The sequence below is a fragment of the Pseudophryne corroboree genome, chromosome 3 (genome assembly GCF_028390025.1).
Source record: "Pseudophryne corroboree isolate aPseCor3 chromosome 3, aPseCor3.hap2, whole genome shotgun sequence".
Lineage (NCBI taxonomy): Eukaryota > Metazoa > Chordata > Amphibia > Anura > Myobatrachidae > Pseudophryne > Pseudophryne corroboree.
The window spans coordinates 767,778,403-767,792,762 of record NC_086446.1 but is presented as its reverse complement, the minus strand read 5'-3'; the positions used below and the strand labels follow the sequence as shown (position 1 = coordinate 767,792,762).

Here is a 14,360-nt window from a genome sequence, read left to right as displayed (position 1 = left end):
GCCAGCCTCAGGCTCCCTATGCGCTGTGCAGCCGAGCAGAGCCGCTCCGCCAGGCCCATAGGTAAGTTTCAGCATCTTTAAGATTTGTTCCGTCACTTTCCATAGTGCATAGCTGCTGCCTGATTGCCTGACTCCAGTGGATGCTATTGTTATTAATATTAGGGAAAAAAATTATGTGTGTAAATAAAGGTACTAGCTATTGTATTACCCGCTGTCTGCTGCAGGTACTCATTGTGTGAAGAGCAGGTTTTATTTTACATTAAAAATTTACTAAATAATTCACTCCAGAAAAGTCCTCCTGTAGTAAATATGACTTCAATGAGAATGTGTTGTTGTCATTCACTTATTTTACAATACACTGAAAAAACAATGTATAAGACAGGAGGAGGATGTGAGTGGATGATCTACAATTGTGACATTATCAGAGCAAAAATATTTTCTGGTTTTCTCTCATTATATAGAAAATGTAAAGATATATAATATATCAGAAATATTATTGAGAAAACGAGGGCTGTTCTACTCCAAATACCCATATAGAAATTTTTTTTATTATTAAGCAGCTCTCCAGTAGGATTATTATGAGCAAAGTGGAGATTTATAGTAAACTGTGCCCTGTAACAGTTAGGTGAAGGTTCTTAGATAGAGTAGATATCAGAAAGGAGTATTAGAGACCATCCACTTCTGCTTTTGTTCATCTGTTTGCCATCATATGAACAATGAATGTGTGGTGATATCAGATTTCTGATATAGAAGGAATAAAAAAGGTACATTTATATTTTCAAAGATTAGGTGCAGTATATACAGTATATTTACAGCACTTGGTATTCCCAAGAGGTCTCCCTTCCAAGTACTGGCCAAGCCCAACACTGCTTGGCTTCCAAGGTCAGATGAGATTGGGCATATCCAGTGTGGTATGGCTGTAGGTGGTAAATAGAATTTTTCGCCGGATGCCTCTGATTGGTCGTTGTTGGATGAGAGAGTGTGTGAGAATAATAAGATCAGAGAGTTGATAGTTTGGGGTGTCAGAAAGGCAGGTGTTCCTGACAAGGAATTGAAAGAGAGGGGAAAATAAGAGAAATTCTACACTTCTACTGTTCAAAGGATAAACCCTGTTGCTTTGACTCATTAGAAAAAATGATGGTATGTAACTATTCTATGGCATGCCATCGGAGATTTGCACATGCGCAGAAAAGATGCTCTGTTCATTATGAGATACGCATTTGTGCCAAAAAAACTGCTACTTTCTGTGACCGCAATAAAAAAACAGTAAAAATGTAATTAAATAAATACACAATCGTTTATGTAAACTGGTAACAAAAGTCTGGGTGATGACAAGCGCTAAAGGAAACCCCCTTGCCCATGGATATGACACGTATTACCCCATATACAGTGGAAGGCTTTGCATGGCTCTGGCAATACATGTTATACTCATCACTGAGACTGTAACTCACGTACTGTATGACACCATGTGGAGAGGTTTTACTGACTGTACGATACTACATTGGTCTCATGTAAAAGCACTGGGCGTGTCGTTACATCGTCTCTCTGTGCAGGTAAAGGGCCCGGTTCTGGGTCACAGGCAGTGGTGATATGTGCGCAGGTGGCTGATGTGTAATAACTGCGCATGCATCTAATCACTAGTGAGCTGCACAGTGCATGCGTCCTGCGGTATGTATGTACTGTACGGAGGAGCAGTATTGGGTGTTCCTGGGCGGTGGCTGTCACACACATGGAGATGCGCTGTGTGATGAGCGTGTTACACGTGTGTCGCATAACAGGTTCTGACCTCAGGAGCTTAATCACCTGCATTGGAGCCATACTGTGATGAGATTCTGTGCCAGCAAGTTTCCATGATGGATCTGATGGTAGTGTCTAATGACGCAAAAAAGTCCTTGCACAGTCAGATGCACGCCTGTATCAGATACACGCCTCTACGCCGGGGACAGGCGTCTCTACGCCGAGGACAAGCCTATTACTAGCATTAGTACAAAGTCGTAATCATGACTGTAGCAAAAGAGGTTCTGCATCAGCATCAAAGTACCTCTCAGGACGATAGTCATCAGCAAAGCAAATAGCTATTTCCACCTGACTGTACCCTGCTGCATGTGGGTATGTGTGGCACTATGGCATCTTCCTTATGAGTAGATAATGCTATGTAACCCAGGGAGGATAATGGTGTATCATGCGGATCTATGCAGCCACAATTATGCTTGTACCTACAGTAAGTGTGAGTGTGTTATATGCACAATATATGATAGTGAGCAACAAAGGGCAGGTACAGTACAGAGCAAGTATTGCAGCACTTGTCACGTGATGGGTGGGGCTCAGTGTAGCTGCCCAGATGCCCACAATACTGCCCCAACACCGCCGGGTGCTGTTATTACACATTACATCTCCAGAGCTGTGTAACACATGAATATGGGTCACACAAATAGTACTATTGGAAACACTCACATTATTACATAGGAGATCCAAATACCACACCAGCCACTGACTGACATGTCTCTCTTTTTTATTGTAGAAACACCACATACATACATATCTATATACATTTCTCTCTCTGTGTGTGTATATATATATATATATATATATATATATTTATTTATTTATTTATTTATTTATTTTTTTAATAAATGTCATTTGAGATACATGATTTGAGATAGCTTAGATACGTGACATAAGAAAAACGAAATTAGAAACATGACTTGAAAAAAATGAAATTAGAAACATGACTTGAAAAAAGTGAAATTAGAACATGGCTTGAAAAAACCCGAAATTAGAAACATGACTTGAAAAACCCCGAAATTAGAAACATGACTTGAAAAAAATGAAATTAGAAACATGACTTGAAAAAAAAAAAAGAAAAATGAGAGACATTAGATACAGCACATTAGATGTGTGAATTCAGGGTTGCTTCTCGCCTCTATATTTCCACCCTCGGCATCCCATCAGGCTCTGCCAGCATCCAGAAGCCAGAAGAGGCGTGTTTCTTGTTAATCATCTCCCTAAAAAAAATCAAACTTCGATCTGTAAATGTAATTTAAAAAAACAAAACACAAAAACTTTTGCCATCTGCAAGTACAAAAGAAGCGTCTCACAAAGAGCCCGATTTTTAGTCGACACAATATTAATATATATGCAAATGGTCAGTGTTTTATAACTGTAATCTAAAAAGTTGCACAGGGCACGTGGCCCAGAGTCATGGTACTGAGTGACACACGTGGTCTGAGTAATGTATTGGCCATGTATTGGGTACTCCTAGGTGGTGGCTATTCAGATGTCTTGGGAGTATCATGGCCATGTCCCAGGGAAGGACTGCCAGGGCTAATAAGAAGGTAAGTTGGAGGGGAAGGGGGTTGGCTCTTTGCGGTGACTGAGGAGGCTGGAGTGATGGGACAGGGGGCTTGAGTGACGGGTCAGGTTGCCAGAATAACAGGGGCCAGGAGGCTGGAAAGGCAGGGGGATGGAGTGACAAGGGGCAGGAAGCTGGAGAGACAAGGGGCAGGAAGCTGGAGAAACTTGAGACAGGAAAGATGGAGAGACAAGGGGCAGGAAGCTGGAGAGACAAGGGGCAGGAAGCTGTCTGGACAGACAAGGGGCAGGAAGTTGCCTGGACAGACAAGGGGCAGGAAGCTGGAGAGATAAGGAGCAGGAAGCTGTCTGGAGAGACAAGGGGCAGGAAGCTTGAGAGACAAGGGGCAGGAAGCTGTCTGGAGAGACAAGGGGCAGGAAGCTGGAGAGACATAATACAGGAAAGATGGAGCTGGAGTATCTTGTTCATTTGTATTTATTTAATAAGTGGGAGATAATTATATGTACAAATAACAGCATACACATTTTTTTACTGTAAAACAGCCGACCAGCTATAGCCTCTTGTTCTATCAAATTCCTTGCTATAACTATGCTTTCTCCCTGGTCTCCCTGGTCTCTAATATTCTTAGTAAATATGAATGTCCCCATCACATAGCCGCTGTGCCGCCTTCCCTACGTGGTCATCTCATTATTTACCGATACGTAGCTATCTAGCGTCTGGGCCGCGTTAGTGGCCTCTGCTGGATACAGTTATCATAGTGAAGCCTTTTGGACCAATATCTGAAGAAAGTGACCAGGGCTGATGATAGGGGTGTACACTGACAATGACGCCTCATACAGGAGGGACACTGTACAGGGTGTAAGACTTCAGAAAGGAAATAAATTCCTCTAGTTCTCCAATTTACAGGACTTCATATATACAGAGGATGACGGGGACGTTCCAGCTTGTGGGCCTAGAGCACAGTGCTGTTGCAGGAAATGATCTTGTCCTATAGGACATGGCTATACACTGTAGACAGAGCTTCTGTAGTCGCCCCAGGTGCAGGCAGATATGGTGGAAGCGGTTACAATACCGCTAGTCGGGATCCCTGCCATCAGTATACCGACAGTGGGATCCCGACTAGTGGTGAAATGCCAATGCCAGAATCCTATCGCCAAAGGCACCAGTAGAGGGAGAATATAACCTGTGTGGAGAGCAGCGAGCTACCGTGCCCACAGCGTGGCGAGTGCAGCCAGTCGGCAATGGGACTTGCGAGTGCTTGTCCCCCTGCCGGCATCCCGCTGTCGGTATACTGATGGCAGGGATCCTGGCCGCTGGTTTTACATACCGATCCCAGATATGGAGATAATGTTTCTATAGCACACATGTTTGTAAGACAAGAGACCTGAAATCTACCCCAGCAACCAGAGCATGGAAGACGCACGTATTCCACAGTACCTGGCAGCAACTTACCTGCGAGTGGAGGCCATGCTGGTGACTGCCGTCACATGATCCACCAAGATCACAGCAGGAGAGCCCGTGCTTTCTTCCACCCAGTGGCTGCACTCGGGGATAGCATCAAGATGTTCTGGCTCTGGCTCCTCAACTTCCTGCCGATGTTCAGGCTTACACACCTATGGTAACAGGTAACCAGTGAGAAATGATAAAGACAATGGAGACACAAAACTGTGTATTCAAAATATAACGGGGGAAATGAAGCTATAAAGCACACGGATTGCACACCATTCAGCTACGGCGGCCGTCCACATTACATGATGGTGTCATCAGGGGGCTCTCTGTATTTTTGGGCAATCAGTGCAATGGTCTTGTATAGTACGGTGGTCACTGGGATGCTTTCTGTATTGTATGCGGTTCCCGGGGATGCTATCTGTATATTAGTTAATGGGATGGTGTCTGTATAGTATGTCAATAACAGGTATGCTCTCTGTATAGGATGTGGGCACTGGGATGCTATCTGTACATTATATTATTTAATGGGATGGTGTCTGTATAGTATGTCAATAACAGGTATCCTCTCTGTATAGGATGTGGGCACTGGGACGCTATCTGTATATTATATTATTTAATGGTGTGGTAGTATATCAATCACAGGTATGCTCTCTGTATAGGATGTGGGCACTGGGACGCTATCTGTATATTATATTATGTAATGGGATAGTGTCTGTATAGTATGCGAATAACAGGTATGCTCTCTGTATAGGATGTGGGCACTGGGATGGTCTCTGTAATGTATGGTGACCTGGGAACCTGAGCCTGCACTGAGAGTTTGCATTCTCTGAGCTTCCGTTCCAATTTTATTAATTGAGTAAAATAAATGTACATTTTATAGGGCTAAACACATTTATACCTCAAAAGAAAAGGTAAAAAGGGAATACAAGCAGAACTGTATGTTACATACTGTAATAATGCCGGCTATGTCATCACATACCTCGTCCACATAGGTGCGCTCATACTCAGTTATCTTAGCATAGCCCCTAGGCAAATCAGCCATGATGATATGGAGCAGCTTATGCAGTGTTCCAGCAGTGCCAGGAGCCCCACTATAAAGAGAGAGAATTGTTACCCCGACAGTGTCTGTATCCCAGATCCCCATAGAGTCACCTCCCCAGTTATACTGCAGCTGCCTATTCTGCACTGGAAGAGTTATGTTACCTGGAGACCACGGCCGGGAGTAATGAAGTTCCAATACGATGGCTGAGCAGGATGCCGGCTGGACTCGGACGTTTTTTAAAGGGCAATCATTTACAAGGCAAAATTTAGCCTTTTTAATGATTGCCCCTTTAAAAAAAAAGTCAGCATTTTTCCAGTATCCAGCACAACCGCCAAGCTCGGACTTCATTACATCCCGCCCTCATCTGGCAGGAGGGGGACTAGGAAGACACGTGAGTGGCCACTCACACTATTCCCTGACTCTGCTCATTTCACGATCCCCAGTCACCACTGCAGGTGCCCCTTGGGGGCAATTACCGCAATTTCCCAGCAGCCAGTAATATGGGACTTCAATAAATAAAGAACTCAACTAAACATCAAATTATGCTTTAAAGAACAATATATTATATAGAAAAAAATAACATTTTGTAACATTCACATAGACTACAGGGGAGGAGAGTGGTCATAATCATTGTATATAGGCGGCTGTGTCCTATCATGATTCTTGCTAATGCTTGGGATCCAATTTATTATCCAAGGAGATCTCATAGATGACTGTGACCAGCGGCTGCTGCCTTGTGGCTTAATGACAATAATTACTGGCCCCTACTTACAGTACAATAAGGAACGCTGACCTCTCTCATACTATACAGGAACACAGATAGATATAGATGATGTATGATGTCTTACTGGCAGCAGCTGGAAACAAATACAAGATCATCCTTCTTCAGGTCACTGAGTGGCATACGAAACGCTTTCCCGTAGGGCACAGTGCGCTGCACGTCTCCGGGGTGCGTCGCTGCCGCCTTCCTCCCCTTCTGCAGCCTGGCAGTCCTGCTTGGCTATAAGGAGCAGAGGAAGAGACATCATAAGCTGTGACTACATAAGACTCCGCAGTTCTAGCATTTTATTATTACCAGTTATTTATATAGCGCACACATGTTGTATACCATGGAAGCAATAATGCAGAACAGGGCCGTGGAACCAGCTGTAGCTTCACCACTGTGGCCTATAATTTATTGTTATAACTATCAGTACTGATGTCCACAGTTATATATAAGATTACAGTGATGTATCAATGAGTAGAATACTGTATAATGACTGAGATAAGATCCTTTCAGCTTTTTTACTGGACCTTATATTAACTAAATGTCATATACTGTCAGTAATACGTAAACATTGTTAGTGTAACACCCTCTGGAGAGACGGAGTGACCCTGCCCCCTGGGCACCCGGGCGTATGAGCGTCAGCAGGGTGCATGGGCAGTTAGTGACAGTTGGGCGTGGCGTGAGGAGCAGAGGCATGAGGCAGCTGCTGGCAGGAGGAGGCGCACACTGCACAGAGAGAGGGGCGCCTCCAGGGGGAGCCTACATGTGTAATAGAGGCAGAAGTGCTGCTGAACCACAAAGCTCAGCCAGGGGTGGGGAGATGGACGCTGTAGTGTGAGGCTGATGGTGAAACGTGAGTGTTACTACACAACATGACCACATTATGAGACACGGCTGCTGGGAATTGTGTAGGGGGAGGCTATAGGAGGTGCACATAATTGTGAATGAGTCTGCACCCGTGTTACTATGACACCCGTACACTGCACCCCCCCATACCACCAATGTGTCCCTATATGAATGTTACTAGAAGACCCACATGAGCAGGACCCTATGGTCACCTAGGCCCACTCCCAAGAGCTAACATAAGTACAAAGGAGGAAGAACATCACCCACCCATGTACCCCTGGTGCTACATCCAGTGATAGGGAGCTACATTTACACAGTGTTTTCTTATATTTTATGTTCAATATATGTAAAAAAATAATAATAATCTGCCCAGAAACACCCAATTCTGGGTGAGCTCCACCCCTATTGCACTCTGTGAGAATCCTCTATATGTGCAAAGTACAAGCAACAAATGTAACAGGGCACTTACCTTTCCCCTCGGTGCAGGTAGGCACATCTTGCTGCACAGGCAGCCCATCACTGCACCGTAATTAGCGATACGCCTATTAACTCCACAATAGTGACAATTCACCACAATAATCAAAGTTATAAAGATAAAACCAAGAGAGCAGAAAATCTGCGTCTTGTCCTGGCAACAGTCGAGGTCCCAGGTGATGGAATCCCCGTGTCACAGACCCTTTATGATGTCATAGTGACTGTAGCACACGTGTGATGACGGATATGCAGCATAAATGTGAATGAAAAGAGTCTCAGATTGTATTTAGAGATAAGCGGGGGCAGAACAGTGCCCACCCCAACTGCCCTGATACCCCGGCTTCACAGGGGGAGGGGCACATTTATCAAAAATCTACTCTGCCTGAGGTTTTCAACTCTAAATTTCTGGATTTACTATTCAGCGGTTTGGAGAGTAATGGAAGGGGCGAGAGGATGAAGGCGTTATGTAATAATATTCAGAAAATGAGTTTTATAATGGAAGAAGGTGTTATGCCCTATTTATATATAGTAAATGTTATTTTACATGTTGGTAGTTTAGTTACTGATATATTTTCTGTGTAAAAAAGGTATTTCCAGTTTCTAATTCAGTTTTAGTGGCTATTACCCTAAATATCCACAGTTTTGTGCTACAACTGTTTGTGATACAATCGTGACAAGTTATCACACTTTCCAACATTTGTGAGAATAGAATTTGGTGTATGGGAGCGGAGCGCCAAGATGCCGGCCTGCAATCCCTAAAATACACATTTTCAGGCAGGATTTCTGCACGTGTCCTTATTTTACACATGCACACATTGGGCCATATTCAATTGCTATATTGCGCCCGATCTCCCATCTAAAGTGACAGGAGAGTACGGGTGATAGTCAGTTGTTCCCGTTATCATGCATATCATGCCCATAGCAGTCTGGTGTAGCCGCGTAAAGCGGCAAAACTCAACTAAACTGTGTGGACGATCCCAAAATATTGTGGCAATCGCATTAATTTCCCGGCATGGGGTATAATGATGTGAGTAGCCCAATTCTGCCTCTGTCACCACCCAACTGCACCTCCTCCCCGGATTCTCCCAGAGAGGACAAAACCAAAATAGGGTTAGGCACTAGTGGGAGGTTAGGCACTAGTGGAACGTTATGCACTAGTGGTAGGTTAGGGTTAGGCACTAGTGGAATTTTAGGGTTAGGCACTAGTGGGAGGTTAGGCACTAGTGAGAGGTTAGGGTTAGGCACTAGTGGGCATTTAGGGTCAGGCACTATTGAAATTGTAGGGTTAGGCACCAGTGGGAAGTTAGGCACTAGTGGGGAGATAGGGTTAGGCACTAGTGGGAGGATAGGGTTAGGCATTAGTGGGAGGTTAGGCACTAGTGGGTGGTTAGGGTTAGGCACTAGTGGGAGGTTAGGGTTAGGCACTAGTGGGTGGTTAGGGTTAGGCACTAGTGGGTGGTTAGGGTTAGGCACTAGTGGGAGGTTAGGCACTAGTGGGTGGTTATGGTTAGGCACTAGTGGGAGGTTAGGATTAAGCACTAGTGATAGGATAGGGTTAGGCATTAGTGGGAGGTTAGGCACTAGTGGGTGGTTAGGGTTAGGCACTAGTGGGAGGTTAGGGTTAGGCACTAGTGGGTGGTTAGTGTTAGGCACTGTTTTGTTCATATGTTTGTAAATCCAGTCATCAGGACACAGAGACATGTGAGTTCACTGCTGTGCTGCTTTATTCCCTCACCAACTCCAGGCACACTGCACACTGGACCACCCACTTCCCAGCATACCCCTGGTCCCAGGGACCATCACTAAAGATTCAGGCTTACACCTATTAGTAAGGGAGTGTCTACAAATATTAATACACTAACATCACATCCTCTTTTCTTTAAAGATAAGCCCTGTACGCTTTAATGCAACAATTAACAATGTCATATTAAGAACATCATCTAACACGTTTCAATGAGTCTCTCAGGTCTGCGTATTTCCCTTTTGGGTCTTTCATACACAGTCTGTGTTTCATCAACCATGTTGGACCTTTCTAGAATCGTGGTTTGTTCACCATTATCAGGATCATCATACATGTCAGATGAAGGGTATTCTTCAGTCATGTTGTCTTTATTATGGTTAGGTCATCCACCCGATTTCTTCTTACTTCCGTTCCACGCTCTGTACGTATAGTATAAGATCTTGGTGCTACTTGTGCTTGCACAATACCTTTCTGCACCCAAATACCTTTCTCGTGATCTCTGAGACGGACTTGGTCACCCGATTTTAGATCAGATAAGCTTTTTGCTTGCCTGTCATGGAACAGTTTCTGTTTCGCCTGTTGACGTTCCTTACTCAGTCTGACCAACGCTGAGTTATGTGTATTAAGCAGTTATCTGTATCAGCTCCACATGCATCAAGATATATATTAAACCATTGGTTAAATCTTTTCCAGTTTTCAGACAAGTTACCAGACATCAGCATGCCGGTTGGAGGAGCCAGTTTATCCATGGTTACTCACTGTTTGAAGAGAGGAGCACACGGCAGGCTTTGCATACACTGAGTATCACAGCCTTACAGACTGCTGCAGGATTCTTTCACACTCTGAGAGCACTAGCAGTCCAAGTTAAACTTCTTCTGACACCATGTTTTGTTCATGTGTTTGTAAATCCAGTCATCAGGACACAGAGACTGCCAGAGAGACCGTACCAGAAAGTTGGCGCAGATTTGTTTGATTGTAATGGGAAAACGTACATTGTCGTGACTGATTATTACACTAACTACCCTGAGGTGAAGACACTACATACAACTACTAGTAAAGCCGTAATCAATTGCATGAAGTCAATCTTTGCAAGGCATGGTGTTCCTATGGAAGTGTTCACTAACTATGGTCCTCAGTTTTCCAGTGCTGAATTTAGACAATTTGGTGATGAGTGGGAATTTGTCCATACTATGTCAAGTCCCCACTATCCACGCTCAAATGGGTTGGTGGAAAGTTCAGTAAAAACTGTAAAGAGTCTCATGAAAAAAGCTCAAGAAGGTAAAGAAGATTTCTACAAAAGTCTTTTAATCTACCGCAGTACACCTTTACAGAATGGACTTTCTCCTGCACAAATGCTGATGGGAAGGAGGATTAGAGCAAATCTCCCAATACGTGATGAACTGCTTAATACACATAACTCAGCGTTGGTCAGACTGAGTAAGGAATGTCAACAGGCGAAACAGAAACTGTTCCATGACAGGCAAACAAAAAGCTTACCTGATCTAAAATCAGGTGACCAAGTCCGTCTCAGATCACGAGAAAGGTATTTGGGTGCAGAAAGGTATTGTGCAAGCACAAGTAGCACCAAGATCTTATACTATACGTACAGAGCGTGGAACGGAAGTAAGAAGAAATCGGGTGGATTTAAGATCTCAACCTAACCATAATGAAGACAACATGACTGAAGAATACCCTTCATCTGACATGTATGATGATCCTCATAATGGTGATCAAACCACGATTCTAGAAAGGTCCAACATGATGAAACATAGACTGTGTATGAAAGACCCAAAAGGGAAATACGCAGACCTGAGAGACTCATTGAAACGTGTTAGATGATGTTCTTAATATGACGTTGTTAATTGTTGCATTGAAACGTACAAGGCTTATCTTTAAAGAAAAGAGGATGTGATGTTAGTGTATTAGAATGCTTAATATTTGTAGACACTCCCTTACTAATATGTGTAAGCCTGAATCTTCAGTGATGGTCCCTGGGACCAGGGGGATGCTGGGAAGTGGGTGGTCCAGTGTGGAGTGTGTCTGTAGTTGGTGATGGAATAAAGCAGCACAGCAGTGAACTCACATGTCTCTGTGTCCTGATGACTGGATTTACAAACATATGAACAAAACACTGGCAACAGCTTCCCTGCTTCGTGGGACTTAGGGGGGGAAGTAGGAACCAACTTCTCAATTAGTTCAATGGCTCTGCTTCCGCTGACAGGACACAATTAGCTCCTGAAGGGTACTGAACACAGCCCTTGCCTGGCTGCTGCTCAATCCCACAGCACTGCCGCCACCCCCTAACAGAGCCAGAAGTCAGAAGTCTGGTGAGTATTTACCGGAGGACTGCAGAGAGGGGTCCTCCGGTCATCGTGGCGGCATAAAGGTACTAGCGCAGCAGCGGGAAGTTGCGCGCCATGTCTCTCAGCACAAGGGTGCAGAGCACGCGGGGGGGGGCGCGCTCTGAGCAGCATGGAAGAAACCTTACTCTCACTGGCTAAAAAGTACACACATGTTAGCCCCTGGTGTACTAAATCCCCGGCCAGTATAAATATTACATTACTGAGGCTGAATCGCGCCATTATAGGGCGGTGGGATTTCTCCTCAGACTTGCCAGAACACTCACTGGGCGACATTTTTCTCCTACAGAAACGCCAGTGTGAAGCTCCTGAACGATGTTTCTCCTCATGACAACGCTGATGCAGGTACCAGGGTGTTATAGAAGGGGAAGGGAGTGTTTATTACAATAGGTCTGCGGACCTAACATTGAAATAGCGCTGTAATTGTGTAGTACTTATACAGTTTGCATATGGGCGCAGTGTGTGGACTGGCAGATCCCTCTGTGTTTTCTCTGACAGACATTAGTGTGAGTCTGTCCCCGATAGCTCCCCTGTGTGATAGTGTGTGTGTGTGTGTGTGTGTGTGTACACGTGTGTCACATGTCAGGAGAGAGCTCTTCCCCAGAAGAAACCGTTTTGAATGCACAAGAGGGTAATGAGATGGCCCTTCCCTCTCAGAAGGAGCCAGTGTGGGTGAGAAAGTTGCAAAGCAAATTGTCAAAGCTTGCAAAGGTACAACAGACAGTCTGTGGAGGAGGTATTGCTGATCATTCCACGTCATCCACTCGGGACCCCTCCAGTTCCCAGAACAGGTCTCTGACGCAGTTCAAACAAGGGGACACTGACACAGATTCCGACACTGAGGTCGACACTGGGGATTTGAGAGGGGTAGCCCCAAATTAGCCTAAAGCATTCAATGTATGATAGTCGCTATGAAAGAGGTGTTGGAGTTAGATACCACATCGGTACCTGCAGCAAAAGATTATTGTAAATTAAATAAACAGCAGGTGGTGACTTCCTTTTTCAAAGTACTTGAATGCATGCTTTGAAAAAACTCTGGGCAAACCCAGAAAGAAATGTACTATTCCTAGAAGGATACGGGTAGTGTACCCTTTCCCTGAGGGTGATAGGCACAAATGGGAATCGCCCCCTATGGTAGACACCTTAGTTACTAGGCTGTCTAAGAAAATCATGTTGCCTGCCCCAGGGTCAGCCTCAATAAAAGATACTGCTGACCGTAAATTAGAGAAAATTTTAAAATCCATTTATATGGATAACGGCATGTTGCTCAGGCCCACCATTGCTTGTGCGTGGGTGGGTAACGCTGTAGAAAAATGGTCAGACAACTTGCTAGTTAATATAGACACAGCTGATAAGGATGACCTAGTCCTAACTCTCGGTCATGTTATAAAATACTGCAGGTTACTTAATTGAGGCTATGAGGGATGTTGTTGTGATTGGTTCAAGATACTCCGCTATGGCAATTTCAGCCGCAGAGCTCTATGGATCCGCCAATGGAATGCTGATGTGGTATCAAAGAGAAATATTGAGGCGCTCCCTTATAATGGTGAGGCCCTCTTTGGAGACATGCTGGATGCCATGATTTCAACGACTACATCGGGCAAATCAGAATTTCTGCCTTCTGCAGCTGCTCCGGCTAGGAAAGGATATCATACTCATACGATGTACTCCTTTCGGCCTAACAAAGAAACCCCCTTCACAGAATGGAGACGGGGAAAAGGTAGTAAACCTACAACACCATCAGGTTCCCAAGAGCAGAAGCCCACAGCTGCTTCTGCTAAAACCACAGCATGACGCTGGGGCTCCCCTGCGGGAGTAAGATTGGGTGAGGGCCCGTCCACTATTCTTCGGCTAGATCTGGGATTACTCAGATCTAGATCCTTGTATATTACAGACTCAAGGTTACAAGTTGGAATTTCAAACTCTTTCCCCATGCCGATTTTTCAAATCAGCCTTACCAGTTTCTGTTCAGAACAACAGTGCTGGACGCAATACAGAACTTATGTTGAGACAAAGGATTTTCCTTAGTCCTTGTACTTCAACAGGAAACAGGGTTTTATTCAAGCCTGTTTGTAGTGCCGAAGCCGGACGGCTCGGTCAGTCAGATTTTAAACCTAAAATCATTGAATCTTTACCTGAAAAGGTTCAAATTCACAATGGAGTCCCTGAGAGCAGTAATCTCCAGTTTGGAGGAGATGGAAATTATGGTGTCGGTGGACATCAAGGATGCTTATTTGCATGTTCCCATTTACCTTCCACACAGGGCCGGCGCTACCACTAGGCAGCTTTAGGCAGCTGCCTATGGGCGGCGACCACTGGAGGGCGGCACCGCACACTGAATGAACCAGAGAACGCTTTCTTAATCACCC

At 44.6% G+C, this 14,360-nt stretch overlaps 1 pseudogene; it reads right to left on the bottom strand.

Annotated features, from left to right (window-relative positions):
- Nucleotides 1-806: 806 nt before the first annotated feature.
- On the bottom strand, nucleotides 807-925 carry LOC134889394 (5S ribosomal RNA; annotated as a pseudogene).
- Between the last annotated feature and the right edge of the window lie 13,435 nt (nucleotides 926-14,360).